The sequence below is a fragment of the Nannospalax galili genome, unplaced genomic scaffold, assembly GCF_000622305.1.
Source record: "Nannospalax galili isolate Female #2095 unplaced genomic scaffold, S.galili_v1.0 scaffold652, whole genome shotgun sequence".
Lineage (NCBI taxonomy): Eukaryota > Metazoa > Chordata > Mammalia > Rodentia > Spalacidae > Nannospalax > Nannospalax galili.
The window spans coordinates 627719-643503 of record NW_008332152.1 but is presented as its reverse complement, the minus strand read 5'-3'; the positions used below and the strand labels follow the sequence as shown (position 1 = coordinate 643503).

Below are 15785 nucleotides of genomic sequence, written 5' to 3'. Positions count from 1 at the left end.
ATTTAATTTCTGACACAAGCTACAGGGACAGACTTTCAATATACCCACCTCAGAGAGGAGAAAACAGAATATGGGCATCCCCCCCCCATCCCAAGTGCCTATACATACTACACAGGGAAAGTCAGAACTTAGACTGAGCCATGTAGAAGCAAAGCCTGTGGCCCGCTCTCTGCGGCGAGGTATGAAGAGAAAGAACTAAATGTACGTGGTGCTGATGGAAAGAGGGGAGGCTCAGGAAACTCACAGAAAGTTTCAAGACTCAAGAGGCCTCTCCAAAAGGTTAAATAAGCAGTAAACAGATGCTGGGGCGGGGGGGGGGGTCTCTTCCGTGGAGGTGTCTGCGAGTTGTATATAGAGTGCCAAGGGGGTGGCTTTTGTGATTCATTCAGGCCAGGGTGGGCTTTTCAGTGATGCTCCTGTCACCAACCCCAATAAACTCACTGGTTCACCAAGCTAGACGCGGTGGAATTGTTGGTCTCTCACTGGTGTCCCAAGTGGGGTGTCCTCGTTAGCATCAACTGCCAATTTCACACAGCCTAGAATCATATGAGAACAGAGTCTCAATTGAGGGACTGTCCAGATCAGACTGGCCTGTGGACACGTCTGTGGGGGAACAGTCTGGATTGTTCACTGATGCAGGAGGGCCCAGCCCACTGAGGGTGGCATCATTCCCTAGGCAGATGGTACTAGGTTGTATAAGAAAGTGAGGTGAACATGAGCCTTTGAGTGGGCCTGTAACATGCATTCCTCTATGGTTTCCCTCCAAGTTCCTGTTTAAGTTCCTGCCCTGACTTCCCTCAGTGATAAACCATGACCGAGAAGTATAAAGCAAATAAATCCTTTCCCTAAGTTGCCTTTAGCTAGAGTTTCATTGCCGCAACAGAGAGGGAACTGGACCATGGGGTGAGCACACGTCTGACTACATCTCCCCAGGAAGTCATGCAGCAACTCTCCTGTCCCCAGCCTGAGCTAACACCGCAGTCATCCTCCAGAGCCCTGCCCTTCCCTGGTCTCCTCACACGTCGCCTGCCCCACGTTGCCACTGTTGAATTTTTTAGTCTACTGCTATCTCTACCTTACAACACTGTATTCCTCCTTAGAGGGTCTCAGTACATTTTGTGTGCTTCTGGAATTTCTATAAATGGTGCAGAATTGTGTCTGTCCTACGAGTGGCTTTCTCTTACTCAACATTATTTTCTCCAAGAAACTCATTCAATGCCTGTGACTGGGCTGACTTCTAGTCATAATTCTAGACTATTCCATGGTGAGTGTAACTCATTCTTTTTCCTATGAGCATCTGGGTTGAGTCCAGCCCTGTCATCATAAACTGGGGGCAGTGCTGACCTCGGAGGGGCACTGTTTTCTGCTTGGCATTTGCAGCTGAAGGTGTCTGCAGCCCTTTGTGCCCCATCAGCAGGCCAGAATAGCCCAATCCCCAGAACTGCTCCAAACTGCCTTTCTTCCAAATGCCCACCTCACATGCTGAGACAGGTCCCCTACTCCCATCGCTAGAAATCTCACCACAAAACACCATCACATTTGTTAGTTCAAACAACAGCGATGCATACAAGGTGTCAGCAGGGCCACATTTTTCTGGAACCTGAAAGGAGAGCCTTTCCTGCCCCTCGGCTTGGGGAAGCTGCAGGTCTTCCTGAACGTCCGGCCGTGTCACTCCAGTCTCTTCCTCTGTTCCCTCGCAGCCTAGACCCTCTCCCCGTCTGTGTCCTCTCTCTTATAAAACTGAACCTCTGAATTTCCAGCTCACCCAACCCAGGATTTCCAATCTCTAGACTCTTGTTTATTTTATTTTTTGAGACAGGGTCTCATGTAGCCCAGGCTGACCTTAAACTTGCTAAATAGCTGAGGCTGGTCTTGAACACTTGATCCCTCCAGTTCCACCTCCCAAGCACTGAGATTTCAAGTGTACATCACCATGCTCAGCTCCATACAAATCTCTAATCACGTCTACCTATACATCTTCTTAATTAAGAAAATGGAGGGGGGGGTTCTTAATAAAGTCACATTTATAGGTTCCACGGATGGGAACATGGAACCCTTTTGGGAAATCACCATCTTGGTCAAGATCTTTACACAAACTGTTGCTAAAGACTTCCGAACATGTCTGCTATCTCCTCTCAGTGTCCTGTGGGCTCTAGCATCAATTTCCCTGGAAGTCTGTTTCCATCTCTGCTGGTCTCCTTTGCCTTGAATCCTAAATTCCCCACATGGCCTCTCCCCTAATGCTTCCCCCCACCTTTCCCAGCTGCCTGGGTTCCTCCTACCACCTTCCTCAAAGCCCATGACCTCTCCACGGCCCCTTCCTCGGCCATCACGTTCCTTCACACACAGACCCTGCCGGACAGGAGCTCTCAGGACAATAGGACACAAGAACTCAGGGTGGACTGGACCTTACTCACTTTCTCCTTCACAAGATTTAGCAAAAATATACTGCTTGTCACAGATCACGAAAAACAGAGTGAAGAGACGCTTCATTTGCAAAATGAAAGAAGATTCAAATATTCTTACTCTGAAAATTACTCAGGAAGAAACAAAATCAAGGCTCGTCCAGAACATGGTCAAGTCCACAGTCCTATGGCTTTAACAAAGGTTTTGGGGTTTTTTTTGTTTTTGTTTTTTAGGGGACTTATCTTTTTCTAATTGCATGAAACCTTTTCATGGACAGTAGAATCAGAACTAGATGAGGGATTGGGGAAATGGCTCTGAGATTAAAGTCTGCTTGATATGCAAGCAAGAGCCCCACAACCCTTGTAAATGCTGGGTGTGGCAGGGTATGGTGGCCCCTGTAATTCCAGCCTTGGAAGGCAGAATTCAGGATCCTAGAAGCAGGCTAGCTTGTGAGGTTAGCTGTATAGGCGAGCTCTGGGTTTGATAAAGGGAGCCTGGCTCAGTGAATACAGTAGAAGAGTGTCCCAGGATGAGTCCCGATATCAACATCAAGTCTCCGCATGCATGCGTGCATACATACACACCCAGACATGCTCTCCTATACACATGCATACACACATATGCACACCACATATAAAAATGGACAAAGAAGAAAGATATATCATCTTTTCACTTTAAAAATATGTACATATAACATACGAACTTAGATATCATAGGACTGAATCTCAAAACTGTCTGCTTTAAGCTAAAGCTCCCTCAGCCTGGAGCTACAGATAAGCTCCATGGTGGAATGCTTGTCCAGCATGTGTGACGCCTTAGGCTCCATCTCCAGCATCAAACCAAACAAAAGCCTGGGCCTTGACTGCTGCTCTTCATGGCACAGAAAGGCCGCCTCAGGCTGTGCCAGCCCCAAGTTCCTCCATTTTGTAAAGCAGCAGTGTCTACCCACGTTCCCCCATCTTATGAAGAACAGTGCTGCTGGGTGTGGTGGCACACACCTTCAATTCCAGCACTCAGGAAACAGACGTCTGTGAGATGGAGGCTAGCTTGGTCTACATAGTGAGTTCCAGGCCAGCTGGGGCATTTTATAAAGTAACAGTCCTGACCCAAGTACCTCCATTTCACAAAGCAACAGTGTTGACCCAAGTCCTTCCATCTTATAAAACAACAGTGCTAACCTGAGTCCTTCCCTCTTATTCAGCAGTAGTGCTGACCTGAGGCCTCCATTTTGAGTCCAAGGATCAAGATAGAATGACCCCACATCTTGTTTACACAAACAGCCACCATCTTTCAGCACACCAGGAGCTACAACCTGATCTGTGCCAATAAATAATGACACCCATGACTATACTGATCATCAGAAACCAGACACATGAGCTTCTCCTGCACTGCAGACGTGACCCCCTCACCTGGGTTATAAAGACGTAGTACCCAAGACACATGTGAGGTGCACTGACTGTCACACACCATGAGCTTTCACCATGAGAACCGCCACAAACAAGAGCCCCACTGCCTGTCCCCGGACTGCAGCTCCGTTTCTGCTGCCTCAACATACAGCCCACTTCACACCACCTCTGAAATCTGCCTGCCACGGGCCCTGCATCTTTCAGCTCTGCCCTGAACAGCTCTGTGCCTGGTGCCCGTAGAACTATCTGGTCCCTATGGAGACGTTTCCTTGCATCCATACCAGCTGTCTCCCCACAACTCTAGGATAGTATCTCTCTCTGATGTGTGAAGTCTATCATGTGACCTGAGAGTTAACATTAATCATTAAAATCAGAATAAAGGAATCTGTGATCGCCATCGGTCCTCAAAGCTGGAGGCGGCGGCACTCGGTGAGTGGAAAGGTCGTGAAGTTGATGTTGCTGGTGAATGTAGTCCTATTCGGTAAATTCTGACATTGCTGAAAGACACCAATGTGTCTGTCTATGTTTCTGACAGTGGACTCAGAGCACGTTCTAGTCTGCAAAATAAGCAGGTTGGACAAGGCCTTTTCCTAACTTGAAGAAATGCTCACAATGTAAACATGGCCATGCACACATGCATTTGTGCGCATAAGCACAGGTAAACACATCTTAAGATGACATTCCTTACTTTCCGCAGGGCAAAATTACAAAGTGAAAAGCTCACAGTCCCTTACCTAAGTGAGTTGAAGCTATGAGAGTACCCAGTCAGCCTGTCCCCGCCCCTCCCTGGAGCAGAGCCACTCAGGTCATTATTTGTACACATGGACTGTGTCGTGAAATATTTGCTAACAAGTAAATTACCAGAGCAGCTTGGCTGTTTCACCAAGTCTCTCAGAGAAGCTGAAATGTCTGAATAATAATTCGTTTCAAAGCTATTCTTTGCCCTTAAGAGCCTAAGAGGCCTGGTCCCCACAGACACCCTCCACAGGGGTCCTCATGGTCAGTTCTTTGAAGTTGTCACAGCCCAGCCCATTCACATTCCGGAAGCCCTGCTTCTGGAGTGTAAAGCCCCTTCCTTTCCTTAGTGGCTAAGCAGGGGAAGTGGACCCTCCCTCTGCCTCTTCACCTAGTCACCCTCACCCTCCCAGAGCTGTACTTCCTTCTGCACCTTTCTGGCCTGCCCTGCCCCACTGTGTGCCACAGGGGGCTAGGGCACAGCTCTTGACCGATTTCTAGGTCATCCCAAGAAGTGGCAACAAGATCATGAGCTAGCGCTCCCATTGACCAGTCCCTCCGTCATCACACCTCCTCCAGCACAGGTCCCTGGGAAGACAGCCTCCAGTGGGGGTGGGGGTGGAGGCCTCGGGGGCTAGATAGGGAAAAGTGTTTGCAGTGCTAAACTGTCCCGGGATGGGATGGTGACATTAGTCATCAGACCTTCCCGCCCTCATCTCAGCCCTAGGCTACTCTCTCCTCTGGCTCCCACATGCATATCCAGGCTCTGGGCCTCTCCACGCCTCCCTCCCACAAATGGCAAGCTGGCCTCAGTCTTGTTTCTGCTCTGCCATCTGCTCTGTCCTCTTCCTGTCCCCACAGTTGGCCAGGGAAGCCACCTGGCCAGTGTGGCATGACAGGACACCCATTTACAAACAGAAGGCTCTGCTGGCGAAGGGAACTTTGCTGGGGCACCATCTTGGGTCGAGTGGACCCTGCATGCTGGGTGAGGACTCTCTCTTCCCCCCAGTTACCTCGTCCTAAACTGAAGGCCTGAACTCAACTGGAGAAGAAAGGATCTTTCTAGTTCCTTGGGCATCTGTCTAACTACAACCCTCAATCCAGCAGTTAGACTGATCAGTGGGTCCGAGAAAGGCTCAGCTCTCTAAGTGAGGCCCTTCCCTTTGGTAGCTCCACTTGGGATCTTTCCGAAATCCTGTGACCCAGACATTTTCTCCGGCCAGCCCACTTCTTGGCACAGAGCACAACCAAGTTGCCATGTAGATTTCTTAGGAGGTTTGGAGATGACCATAAGGAATACAGGGCTCATCGAACTGCCCTCCCCTCTAGGCACCTTGCAGCTTCCTGGGACTCTGGAGATAGAGCTGAGCAGTGACTGAAGAATGCTGTTGGCAGGCACGGGGTGTCCTACTGCGAGGTCACTCCTAGCAATCTGTGGGGCTCCTGGAGTTCACACCACTGCTTCCAACCCACCCCTCTGAGTGTGATTCCAGTCAGTCACCTCCAGGCGCTTCAGCAGGGCCCAGAAACGTGGGCTTTTCTCTATCCATGGTCCCTGCACTGGCTCTGTGTGTGAACATACTTCTCCATAGCAAAGGTTACCTTGGCCCCAAGTGTGTATTTTCCATGGTTTTCCTAGTAGGGATGTTGGGTGGCCTGTAAACAGCCCCAGACCTCCATCAGCAGTAGCCAGTAGACTCCCCTCCTCCACACCACCCTGACCAGTGTGGCCATGTCTATGTTCCAAGCACAATTTTTAAAATTCGTGACTTATGATCCTTACAAGTCAAAATCTGTAATATTTAAATAAGGAGAAACTGGAGTTCATTACCCAAAAGAGAGAGGACTGTCAGGTTAGACGACATGGAAATCAGACTTCAGGAAGCTGGTCACGAGAACCAACCACCCAGCGCTCACGTTGTGGCATTTTGCTAGCAAGGCATGGGCTGCATTAACTACCTGTGGGTCATGGTTTTGGTTTTGTTTTTCTTTTGTGCTAGGTGCTGAACCCAGGGCCTATACACACTCCACAAATGCTCTGCCTGTTTCTTATCTGATCCCAGAGCTGGTACAGAGGACTGTGGGCATACCCACTGTACTCTATTCTAATGCATTCATAAATAAGGTCTGAGAGGCTGGCTCAATAGGGAGGGACCAGTGAGGCACAGGGTCTGGACCCCACCTGCTGAATATCTGCCAGCCCCTGCCTGTGCTCTAGGACAAGCTCTCCACCCCAGGAGCACCTGAGGCTCTGCAAATGGCTCTGTTGCTTACACTGATAGAAAGCAAGGCTTCTTCCGGTCAAGAGGGTTTAAAACGAGAAAACAAGTCTACGAGGTCGGAATGGTCTTCCTCTTCTGGCCCCTCTACTCATAGCACATCCTCTGAGGCAGGCAGCCCTCACTGTGAGCTTTCTGTCTTACCCATAGAGGAACTGGCAGGTAGGGATGGAGCTCACAGAACCCTCAGCTGGGTGCTTGGACATGTTTCACAAGTCAGAAGAAGGAACCCTGTCTTTTCCCCCTCCTTCCCAGGGGACACTGCAAACCAGCTCACAGAAGTTCACACAAGGGGAGCCAGAATTCATCTCTGAGATCAGTGAAATAAAAATAAAACTTGTGGGGTTGGGGATTTAGCTCAGTGGTAGAGTGCTTGCCTAGCAAGTACAAGGCCCTGGGTTCGGTCCTCAGCTCTGGGGGGGGCGGGGGACAAAAATAAAACTTAACAGTAACAATCACTGAGTCCAGGCACTGTGACCTGTGCTCAGCACCAAAGCCTGCTGTCTCCAGTACGTGCCTGAGGACAGTGAGCCGCAGCTCAGCCTGCTGGAAGGGAGGGGTTGAGAGGCTCCAGAGTTCACAGCATTTGGCTTGTCCTTCTCTGAGAAAACAGCAATCTGCCTCAATCTATCCACCCCCACCCCCATTCAGGGCCTTCTGGAGCCAGAGTTTTGTTTCAGCTGACACACAGGGGCTGCCTGGGCCTCTGTGAGTAAAGCCCTGTCCTCCCCAGCTCACCCTGACTCCAGGGGAACAGTGGGCAGGGACACCTCCTAACCCTGGATTTCAAGGACCAAGTGTCGCTCCCAAGTGGCCACTTGCTCCTCTCTCATCTGAATTGGCGCCTAACTTGGGGTTCCTGACCAGCAGCACCTGTATCACCTGGGTGATGCAAATTCCGAGCACCCCACACTCCATAATTCAGAAGCACTGGAAAAGCACACAGCCACCAGTCACCTATGCTCTCGGGCCCTTGAGACCACGCTGCCTCCAGGGGCCTCTCTTGGGGGCATGAAGGAATAGCACATCCCACAGACTGATCCATGGATCAGTTCCACACCATGTCTACTCTGAAGAGCTGTGGATGTGGGAGTGTGGGGCAACCAGAAAGCCAGTCAGACTAAAATGAATGCAACCTGGAGCCAGCAGGTCTGCTCCTCAGCGAGCTGCTCCTCTGGTCTGTTACTGCCCATGCAGGTTAGCATCACCATTTGGTTCTGAGATCCTGCTCCAACCAGGTGCATCCAACCACAGCCCAGGGTCCCATACAGTCAGGATAGCAATGGACGTGGCCCCAATACAAACTGGTAAGCTTCCTTAAAACATAATGAGCTGGGGTTTGTTTGTTGCAATTTTTAAAGCTTCAATCACGCACTTCTTAAGCATGAGTTTTGTAGATAACAATGTGGGTTTTTTGTTTTGTTTTGTTTTTTGACAGGGCTCCCTAGTCCCAACCTGCCTGGAACTCACTATGTGGAAGAGGCTGGCCTTGACCTCACAGAGATATCCCTGCCTCTGCCTTCTGAGGGCTGGGATTAAAGGTGTGTGCCACCATGCCTAGTGTGACAATGTGGCTTTGCCAACAGTATGGACACATGCTAGTGAGCTGCTTCGGGATCCCCTCCCAGGCACAGGTCTGAAAAGCTGCTTTTCCCTAAGGGAAGTGCAAAGATGTACAGTGGGAACGTGTGCCTCCAAAATTTCGCTCAGCTCTGACCCCCAAGTCCTGGAACTGGTCTGCACTCCTGCACTGTCCATGGCAGGCGGGTCTATAAAACAAGCACAGGGGCTGGCAGGCATGCGAACAGAGTGAGATTTCCTAGGGTCTCAACTCCCCCAGGGTCTCAACTCCCCCCTGAACCCTTCCACCTGTGGCTTGCTTGCTGCACCTAGATACCCTGACCAGCAGATGGATGACAGGCAGCCTGGGCTCAGCCAGCATCCTGAGAACCAGTTGCTCTAACTACAGGACATTCATACCAAGTACCTGTGAGAGTCAACAGAGAGATTTCCAGAAGCCCACACATTCCTTCATGGATCTAGAGTGCTGGGGCAGAGTGGTGGCTGAGACACCCATGCCAGCCAATTCCTTCTGCATCTACCCACAGCCTGATGCCCGCTTAACCCTGTGCCCTGTGCCCTGGGTCCTGTGGGTGGTGCTGAAGTCACACTGGCCATGTGTGAGTAAGCGAGGAATGTTCTGGTCTTGGTTGTTTGCTCTGCCCAGGTGTGGCTTGCAGGTATCACCTGGGCCAGCCTCCACCCCTTGACACCCCTCAGGCTCACCAGACCCAGGTTCACTGCTTCCTCCCCCCTGAGAGCAGGCAGGCAGCATGTCAATTGTCTCAAGGACATGGAATGGCTACAGCTCTAGGTGGTCACTGACTGTCTCATAGGAACCTGAAGATCAAACTGAAGGAACTTGGGAGCAAGCTGGGCCTTGTCTTGGGGTCCCTGTCATCAGCAGGGTCTCTGAACTCTAAGCTGTGGGTTTGTTTTTTTGTTTTGTTTTGTTTTTGAGAAGGAAGTGGTGCCTTACATGGGTGCTGGGGACAAAGCCTGGCAGGTGCTTTAACACTGCGCCATCACCAGCCTGCCACCTGGCCTCTTCTCCTACCTCACCCAACTCCCGACAGCCCAAGATGAGTACCTACAGGGGTTCTCAGCACCATAAGGGTACCTCCAGCAGCCAGGACCCAGTGCAGGGGGTAAAATGGTACCACGTACCCCCTTTTCTGGGTCTAATTGAGGGATGAGAAGCCTGGAAATCTCCAGGCATCCAGAAATTACCAGAAGAACCTTCTAGAACTTCAGTCCCTGACCAGATCCTTGACTCTGAAGAGCTCATTTGACCAAGGCTCGTTACTTGAGGGCCATGGACATCTGGAAGCTACACAGTGGGTTGGCGAGCTCTGGGGGGTGAGGGCTACATGGTGGCTGTCCAGGCTGAAGGGTGTTCTCTTCCAACACTGGAGACATGTTATGCACAGACAACAAAGGTAAGACATAGTCAGGGTGGGGCTGGATCCAGGGCTCTGGGGGCAGCAACCTGGTTCTCTCTGGGCTCTACCACATACAGACCTGTGACCCTGGCAGGTCCTGAACCCTTCTCTTCTCAGGAAGCAATAGTGAGGTTCACAGATAAGATGCACAGTGGAGGCTCTGAGGACGCATGGGTCGGGAAATGCTGAGCCAGCATCTGCTAACCACTGTTTCTTTTACTTCTAAAGCCTGACAGTGAGTGCCGCAGGCAAACTTTCTTTTAGAATTAATAAAGGGCTTTGGATCCATTTTATTGACTCTATTACTCTGGTTACGATGTCAGGTAAGAATTGTGAGTGCTGTTTATTTAATTCCACCTGTGGGAAACAGTGCTTGGGAGGTGTCAGGCTATTTGGAACAAGAGGATTACTGTGCTGTGACTCCCTTTTTAGGGGTGGTAAAGACTCACCCGGGTGTCCTGATGGCCAGCTGGCTGGAACAAGCTTTGTACTCTCGTCCCCAACTCCTATATCCCTCACACAGCCCTTTTCCTTGATTGGTGAGTTGGGTTAGACTTAAAACTATTTTATTAAGAAGAAAAAAAGAGAAGAAAACTCAAATGAAGTTCAGAGCGTAGTTTAATTCATCTTACCTTTTCTTTTTTTTTCAAAAAAAAAAAGACATGCATTTCATTTAAATCTGTAAGATTATAGAACTTGTGGCAAATATCTGCAAATCCAAGAGTAACTCTCATTTGTGGTCTGTCCTTCGGTGCTGAGGCTAGCTCATCACCAACACCAGCTCTGTGGCTGTGTCTACCCTGGGCTGCCAGGTGGAACAGTGGGTACAGCACTCTCCTATTTAGTCATGAAGATCCAGCCACAAGACAAAAATACACGGGGCAGATACAGTCTCACATCCTCCCAAGATGACCTATATTAACCTCTCTCGGGAGGCAAACTCTGAAGTGTATAGTTAGTTGCTCACTGAGCTCCATTTCAATGGTGGAAATTTCCACCCCTCCACTCACAAATATCGATGCTTAAATATAAATAGTCTCCAAGATGCAAAACTCATCATCCAGTGACCTGAAAGTTCTCAGAAACCCTCCCAAATGTTAACATGGCTGCGACCCATCCTGTCTGTACAGAACAGTGCCAGGTCTTAAAAAAGAGGCGCTTATCAACAGCTCTGAAATGGAGGCTTGTTTGGTTCCGATATCAGCCTCCAGGAAGAAACTAAGGTAAGTCTTAGAAAGGGACCAGCGAATCTCAGGGAAGAGTGTTACCACAGTTGTCAGGGGCAGAGCCTGGGCCCCGACAGCTAGGCTCTGCCATCACCTGTCCTCCATAGGCCAATTAAAGAGACAAAACAGTAGTTAAAATGCAAAGGGAGATTTACTCAATGTAGCCACATTGGGAAGAGCAAATAAAGGGGTTCAGTGACCAACCCCCAAGTCAACCTTCAGGGTCCTGACATGAGGTTTAGATTCAAATAGAAAGCAAAAGGTGCGAACCAAGCAGTCCTGGTCCACCATTGCCTTAGCTCCAGTCTCTCCTCCAAGGTGGTCTGACAATGTCTTTCCCAAAGTTCCTCCTCTGGTTGGCACTAAGCTTTGACTTTTTCCTTCTCTGGGCATGAGATTCCTAGGGAAATTCCACTTTCTTGGGGACTACTGTTTCAAGTCTGATAGCCAAAGGGAGGGCACAGGCATCTCCAGGAAGCTCATCAACTATTGACTCGGGGGGAGCAGAGAGCTCACAGTCCTGTACATGAGATGCCTGGCAAGGTAGCCCAAAGCTCCAAGCCACAGTGTCTCCGTCCCACAAAAGACAGTGCTAAGGAAACATTCCCATAGGGTTGGCTGGGCAGACTGTAGAAGTCACGAGCTAATCGATACCCAGCTGATGTCATCATCAGTCACAGGAGGAGGAAATATCCTTAAAGAAGTCATGCCTGCAAAAGCCAACACGTTAGTGACATTATATCCACAGTACGGACTGCCTTGACCATGCGTGTGCGCTCAGCCCCTTGATGGTCTCCACTGGGACCCTCTGAGATTTGCACCTTTACCGACTCCATTTGCCTCTGAAGAAACTGAAGCCCAAGGTCACAAGACTTCAAATGCAATTTGTCATGGGTGTTCTGGCAAAATGGGACGAATGTAAGGACCCCCTTTTGTCCAACAGACTTTTTTCCAGTGTGTTTTCATATTAGTAACAATGCGTTGACGTGTGTAGTAATGTAATACTGTAGACATCATAAATGCACACACTTCCTTCTTTTTGCAAAGTTTTCCACCCACCTCCCTGGCAAAAGCTCATGAAAACAGAAAGGGGGGTCACCATGTCACCCTAACTCCCCACCGTCCTTCTCCGGCTTGCTCTAGTTCACTGTCAGCTCCGAGAGTTTATACTTCAAAACTGTCATCTCTCTTGTAAGACGTTCACTCTACAACCACAAAATGAGCACGTTGTGCAGGTCAAGCAAGCCATGAAAACTCGCCAGGAAACGCAACAGAACCACAGCCCCTTTGCATTGGTCAGGGACCCGACAGACCGTATGATTGACAGTGTTTAATATCTCACAAGGCACCTAAATTAAGCCCAGAGGAACCAGTGTCTAGAGAAGCCTCTGGTCCCCAGCAAGGGCACATGTTACTGTCCACCACGTCCCAGGTCATCCAGATATCCAGATGGAAGAAATGGCATTCGTTGTAAGATTTGTGAGTACACAGAGCAGCCACAGATGCTACAGAATGCACACCTAGAGTTCGGCTGTTACGGGTCCTCTGTCACGCTCAGGATGGAAGTGACTCAGCCGAGCAGGGAAGCCCTCTGGGTTCCAACTGGCTTAGTTGATCGCAGAGCCAGTTTCAAAGGGAAATTCCAAGGTTCCCAAACTTGTCCTGGTTCTTTCCCAGGGCTGACCACCGTTTGATGGTTTTCCCCACACTGAACTTAAGCAAACAGGACCATTTTTAAGACTCACACACAGACCAACTGTATCTCCTGGAAAAATGGCAAGACCTGAATTCATGGGATCTCTGACTCTAAACAGCAGTCTAGAAGTCTCCCCATCTAACCGAGGCGACAAGGTCCCCCAAGCCAGAGTATGTCATCTCCGAACAAGCCAGCTCTCCCTGAGTTTAAACAAGAAACAACCCCGGGCATCAAAATATTCATCCAGTCCTGGGCCCACCACGTCTGCGTCTGCATCCTGATAGGAGAATTCTCAGCTGTCTGGATGCGTTTTGGACCTGGGAATGGAGACCATGACCCGAGCACAGGCTGAGCATCATCGGGACCACTGCAGCCGCCCGGTGCACAGCAGCATCCTCCCCTTCCCTTAGCAACAGCGCCCGCACACGCAGCCAATCGCTGCGCTCCCAGCTGCCTGGCCCGCGCCTCTGCCGCCGCCTGGAGGTTACTAGCGAGCGTTGACCGATAGTAACCCCGGCCCCGCTGTGGTGGTGGGCGGGCGGACACTGCGCACCGGCAGCAATGCGCACCTGCCCCGCCCGCACCTGAGCATGGAGGAGGCCGCCTGGCTGTTTCCTTGCGGTCAGTTCCCAGGAACTAGAAAAACCTGCAGGCAGCTTCCACCGAGCCTGTAGACAGATGCACATCTCAGCAAAGGGGCGGGTGCGTCCTGGCTGCCTGTGGGGTGTGTGCACAGAGAAAGGAGTTTCTACTCCGTATTCAAAGCTCCCTGAGGGGGGTCGCTCGGCCGGGGCCCTCCGTCCGGGATCCTGTAGATTGCAGTAGGCTGGATTTAACTATCTCTGGGAATGACCTTGTGTGTGGCCCCATATGGAAGACCAGCAGAGGTCCAGCCTGCCCCAGCCAGGCAGTTGGTGGGGTTCTGGACTCCGGGCAGAGGTCATAGCTGCCTACTAGAAACTAGAAAACCTGGAAGGAACTAGTAGGTGTCCCACAATGCTGGGACACCCGGGCACTTCTTTGCCCGTGCCCCAAAGAATTTTCCAGGGCATCCTTTGACAATCGGTAAAGAGGTCTGCCTCTCTCCTCCGCTGCCAACAAGAGTTTCTTTACCTCCTGAGCAAGAAAAGAAGATAGCTCATACTATGTGGGTCTGAGAGATGACAGGGAAGAGCCGCGAGAAGCTGTCTGTGAGAAAGGGCAGGTAAGAGCTGAGATGCAAGCAAGCTGTCTCCTGGATAAGACATAGGGTGTGCCTCCCCATGCCCCCCCAAGCATCAAATGAGACAGTGCAAAAGCCAACAGTAAACATAAGCTATTTTTAAATAAGCACTATTCTTTCTCTAAAATGGAGAGGAGAAGGCTGAGAAATCCCACAATTCCCATCAGCACAATGTTGGGACACCCAGGCCAGGGACTTTAGGGCAGAACCACCAGTTGCCATATGACAGTACACAGAACCAGTGACTCATGCTGTTCCTCCATCAAGCTTCACCCTTACTAGTTACAGAGAACAAGAACCTTCTGGCAGGGTGCCTGCCCCCCCCACACACACACACACAGAGGTGCGACCGTGGTGTATACTCTCAAAGCAAGTCTCAGATCTCATTTTCTCCAAGGGCCACCTGTTCCTCTCTTCTCGAGGCCGTCCACCTTGAGTTTTGGCACACTTTGTGAGGGTTTTGTCCCTGGTCAGGCACCCCCAATTTGTGCATCCATTTCAAGATGGTCTGTCCCACAGACTTCCAGAAAGCAGAACTTGGACCAACTAAGAAACCTTATTCAAGCACTGATTTTAGCTCACAAGTGTTTTCTAAGAATGAGCCTTGTGCAAGCACAGTGGTGCTGTCCAGGAGTTTCAGTTCCTGGTAGCTGAAGTGCTCAAACAGGCTGACCTGTGATGAGGGATGCTGCAGAAAGGGCTTGCCCCACAAGTGGGGGGTCAGACTAGGGCAGCCCCAAGGCCCCTGTTGGCTCCAGGATTTGGACTCTAAATATAGGTCTGGGCTGGACATTATCACAGCCTCGGGTTCCCTCTGGCATGTCTTTACTTTTGAATGCCATTAACTCCACAACTCAGAGGTGACTAATGGCACACAGCTGGCTTGGTGTGACATGAATCTATTGGCCGTGGGTTGTGTGAGATGAGCCAGGCAGGCACGTCCTTGACTCTAGAAGTTGTTGGTACACTTTCCTCACAGGAGCTAAAACACTGGCATCAGACTGTCACCTGTGGCTCTTTCTTGAACTAGGGAACTGGGCTTTAGGGAAGGACTTTGGTTTCAGAAGGTGAAGCTTTCCTCTGCACACTATGGATTTTATCAACATTCACCTCATAAAGAACGTGCCTTGTGACAAACACCCCACTTGTATGGTGTAGTCTTTCTAACTATATTTAATCTGATCCACATGGTTACCTCTGTTCCTTAAATAAGCAAATCTGTTGATTCTAGAACTGAACTCGAAAGGAGCAGGTGTGTGGTTACTAAACAATTTTTTCCTGCCAGTTTATAAACAAAAGAAACGGTTTCATGTTCAACAGACTGTCACCTGTGGCTCTTTCTGGAACTAGGGAACTGGGCTTTAGGGAAGGACTTTGGTTTCAGGAGGTGAAGTTTTCTGGATACAAGCCCATTTTGAAGTGCTAAATGCAAGCCCACAGGTACCCAGGATACGGGGGGTGGGGGGGGGAGCATGACAAGGATATGCCCTTGGAAAATTCAGCAGTGACACAAACACCCACAGAACACAGCCTGGAAAGATTCCCCCTGAAGAGGCCAGATGGGTCACAGACAGAGTCCCTCTAAGGGTGAGTGAGAAAGAGGCAATGTGCTCAAATAAATTGCCAGTCAAAGGGTTCAAGAAAAGAAGAACCAGGACCAGAATCATCAGAGCCTCTGACCCATGCTCAGAGGTGTTGTGCCTGACCACACAATGCTTTGGAGCCAGACACCTGATTCCATAGCTCAGCTGCGGATGGCTGGCTTCCTGCCTGGAGGCTCAAGGGAGAAGGTAAGCCAGGTGAGGAAGGGAGG

General features: G+C 50.2%; 1 protein-coding gene across 4 annotated transcripts in view; it reads right to left on the bottom strand.

Moving 5' to 3' along the window:
• Abcg1 (ATP binding cassette subfamily G member 1) overlaps positions 1-15785 on the bottom strand; it is a 62949-nt gene that overhangs the window by 34502 nt on the left and 12662 nt on the right. Inside the window, exon 1 of one of the 4 annotated variants that reach the window (XM_029560770.1) lies at positions 442-461. The exons of the other annotated variants lie outside the window; for them this stretch is intronic. The gene's annotated coding sequence lies outside the window, so the exon portion shown is untranslated. Of the gene's footprint in view, positions 1-441; positions 462-15785 lie in introns of those variants that run through there. 4 annotated transcript variants of the gene reach the window in all.